The sequence below is a fragment of the Crocodylus porosus genome, unplaced genomic scaffold (assembly GCF_001723895.1).
Source record: "Crocodylus porosus isolate Cpor-Errol unplaced genomic scaffold, CroPor_comp1, whole genome shotgun sequence".
In the NCBI taxonomy this organism is placed as follows: domain Eukaryota; kingdom Metazoa; phylum Chordata; order Crocodylia; family Crocodylidae; genus Crocodylus; species Crocodylus porosus.
Window position 1 is genome coordinate 44,843,205 of NW_017728906.1, and position 3,932 is coordinate 44,847,136.

Sequence of the window (3,932 nt, forward strand, 5' to 3'; positions counted from 1 at the left end):
AAGTTGTTTACTTACACATAATAACTTTGTTAAAGTAAATCAACATAAATTTTAAAAACAAAAAAAAATCTTGCTTTGAAACGAAAGCCTCATGAAATTCCTTTCTGATGAGGTCAAAACAGAATGGGCCTTTTCATAATGTTTTATTTTGATTTTTTGCCCCCAAAATAAACTGCTGAAATTGACTTTTTTAAATGGAAAAATAGCCTGTCAACATTTTTACTAGCTTTATTGAGGAAGGATCACTGTCACTAGAGAGGTGTATAGTGGTCAGTGCAAAATGAGTTGATAGTTTGTACTGGACATGTCTTCATATGACAGATCACCACTGTAGCCAGTCCAGAGCAATCTCAAATGACTAGTCAAGGGCTGACTGGGCACAAAGATGAAGTTAGGTTAGAGTGGGCTCTCCAAGATGGGACTGAGGCATACAGGTAGGAGAATTTGTTTTGTTGCTGCCTTTGCTCCATCTTTAGAGAAATCCACCAGTCTTGAGGATTTATTAACAGGCCCTCTTTCATGAGCATTTAGTAGACTTAAAAGCCAAAATCTAAGAAGGCCTACTGACAAAAAACTTTGAGAGAAGTGCAGGGTACAGTTGAATCTGTTTATATGTCTTCTGGTTTGTTTCTTACCCCCATTTTCCTTTACAAAGAGCACTTTGGAGGAGGAAAAAAATGATTCATTTAATTATTCCCCACAAGATATTCTCATAATTTCTTTGCTAAAACCATGGACACTTTCTACAACAACCAAATCTGTTATCATGCACAGAATTATGGCAAATTGGAATAAGCAGATAGAGCACACAAACTCAAAAATGGCACACACACACAGTTTTAATGTAAAGTATCCTGTATGTTTTTAAAAAAGGAAAAGAAAAGTGCACTATAATATACAGAACATTAACTGGTTTCCACCCCCCCGAATGTTCTATGCAATGTCAGTTACTCTTTAAAAATAGATAGATTTATTTCTTAGGTAATTGCCTGAGGAGTTCCTTCAAGCAAGGCTAGTGGGCTGAAACATCATGTATCCTTTTAAAAATTCATTTCTACCAAAAATAAGAAAAAGAAAAATCCTGTATCATAAATGCAATCAGTTTCTGGTATTTCTACAGTAAGACACAAAGTGTCCAAAGATGCAGATGTATGCATTCCTTTGTTTGATCTAAAAGCTGTATTAGCCACTTTTTTATGTTGTTCTCATGATAAAGAATATTTTACATATATTAAGTCTTTTGGTGAAATTGGATGAGGTAGGACAGGGACTTCTTGCTACTTAGTTAATAAAATGCCACCACCATGAGAGCACAACCTACTTATTTGCTCCTGTTCTGTCCACACAAAATCCTAAAAGCATTTAATGTGATGTGAGTTCAGCCCTTGTTCTAATGCCAGGTATTATTTTTTTTGCTACTATAATTTTTGCATCTGGTACACAGCAACAGCAAGTGTATAAGGCATATGCATGGGGGCAATCCCTCACACACTTAAAGGCAGTGTAGTTTCTTGTTTTCAGGTGACATGAAATTGGGAAGGACTGTGAATATGTTGGAGGATGGGAGCGCAATTCAGAAGGATCTTGAGAGATTGGAAAGCTGGGCCGAACAAAAACACAATGAAATTCAGTACTGACAAGTGCAAGGTACTGTACCTTGGGAAGAATAATCATACATACAAATTAGAGGTGTACCAATACATTGGTCCGATATTGGACTGGTACCAATATAAGAAAAATTGTCTATATCAGATATTGGCCCGATGGGGCCAATAATTTGTCTGATAAATGCCTGTGCTGCCTGCAGCCACAGTGTAGCACTGAGCAGAGCCAGCAGCATGGAGAATTGCCTCCAGCTGGGAAGCAGGAAGGGGATGGGGGAGGGAACGAGCATGGGGTGGCAGATTCCCCCCACAGTGAGGGAGGGGGCAGGTGCTGCCCAGCCGGGGTGCGAGAGGCATGGGATGGAGGCATGTGCCCCCGGATCTGTGCAGTGTGGGGCAGGCTGCAAGTGCAGGTTGGTGCTGGAGTCAGTGCTGCGCAACTCTTTGAATCAGGAGCTGGGCTTGGAGTAGGCTCAGGGATGATTCTACCTCAGGCAGGGGGTTGGGCTAGATGACCTATGGAGGTCCCTTCCACCCCTACTTCTTTATGATTTCATGATATGCCCTCAGTGCTACTGTATAATAAATAATTATAAATAATGAATGTATTAAACAGTGCTACTGTATAATAAATAACTATAATAGAGGCTGTTTTCTAAAAGCTCACTCTAAGCACAGAAATATTCCTTCTGTCTGTATTGATCTTTATGGAGAGCCTGCAAACTAAACCTCTTTATTCTACTAAGCCCTGGGAAAAAGGAAGAATCCTGCTTATGCACAGCCAGACATGGCGTATTATTTGGGACAAGAAGATTCACTCTATATTTACTAGCCTCTTTGTAAAGTTGATAGATTTGATATGAAGTGGAAGTATTTTGTAATCCTTTAAAAATACAGTTAGGTTTGTGAATGGATCCTCCTCGTGAGGCATGCCTTGGAGATCATTATCACAACAAAGCAGATCTGGCCTGTGATGTAAGAAGCATGATACTAAATTTTGCTTCCTTTCTGTGAGAAGCTCCACTTAAGTTAAGAAGGCTGCTCAGGTGAATAGAGGGAGGAACATTTTTTCCAAGGAAGCATTTGCAGATGGTTAAAAAGCTCAGACAAACAACAAAACAAACAGCTTGATGATATTCCTTCAAAACAGCATATTTTCAACTAACTTGACTTATAGCCCTCTGTTAAAAAATCCTCCCAAACATCAGACTTAACCCTCATTTTTTTTTCTGGTGCATTCTGCTGAGCTATAGTTGCATTTTCTGCTTGCTATGCCATAGCATATGACAATGAAAACATCCAAGTGCATTGAATGCCCAATTGAACTAAGAAGGCTTCATTTTCTGCTGTTGCTCACTTCTGTTAGGGAGTCAGAGGTAGACGGTTTACAGTAATCCAGTTTATCAGCATGAGAACATGAAGAAGAGAAGGAAAAGGCACTCACTCATTTACATAGTTCTGTCTATATGACAGCTGTTCTTGATTTGGGTAGTTTTCCCTGATTGCTCAATGAGACTTCCTAAAAGCGTTGAGCTATGAGGATTCCTGTAAGGTGAAAAAAACCTTAACTGTCCAGATCCTCATCTAGTGCAAATTGGTATAGCTTCACTGGAATTAGTAAAGCAACTCTGAATTACATCGGCTGAGAACCTGACTGTGAAAGTTAGTACTTGTATTGGATTGCTAGTTACATGGGTACATTTGAAATAAAAGATAATGAACGTGTTTGGGAAATGGAAAAATCTTAATATGGTTACTAATCATTTTATTCCTCAACAGGATGACAAATTCACCACTCTGGAATTTTGACCAAGAAATGAATTCTTGTGTTTTAAATTACTGCATCTCCAATGATACATCTGGCAGATGGGATTAATTTATTGGATGTCTACATTTTTATCTTTGTAAAGTCAATGGTAAACCCTTCATTGATTTTAATAGCAGCAGGGTGCTTCTCTCAAGGGACTGTTGAGAGGCTATAAAGTAATCTGTTACTCTCTCAGAAAAGTACCACGGGATTTTTAATTCACACATAGTTTCATAGTAGCTAGGGTCAGGAGGGACCTGAACAGATCATCTAGCCTGACCCCCTGCCACAGGCAGGAATGAATACTGGGTTCACAAGATCCCAGACAGGTGATCATCCAATCTTCTCTTGAATTTGCCCCAGGTAGGGGCGAGGACCACTTCCCTGGGAAGCTGGTTCTAGATTTTGGCCACCCTAACTGTAAAATATTGCCTTCTGATCTCTAACCTAAACCTGTTCTCCATCAGCTTATTACCATTGTTCCTCATCACCCCAGGTGGTGCTGGGGAGAAAAGGGCTCT

General features: G+C 39.6%; 1 long non-coding RNA gene across 1 annotated transcript in view; it reads right to left on the reverse strand.

Moving 5' to 3' along the window:
* Window positions 1-1,512: 1,512 nt before the first annotated feature.
* LOC109305885 overlaps window positions 1,513-3,932 on the reverse strand; it is a 20,984-nt gene continuing 18,564 nt past the window's right edge. The window contains exon 3 of the long non-coding RNA XR_002099754.1: window positions 1,513-1,583. This is a non-coding gene — a long non-coding RNA (uncharacterized LOC109305885). The remainder of the gene's footprint in view (window positions 1,584-3,932) is intronic.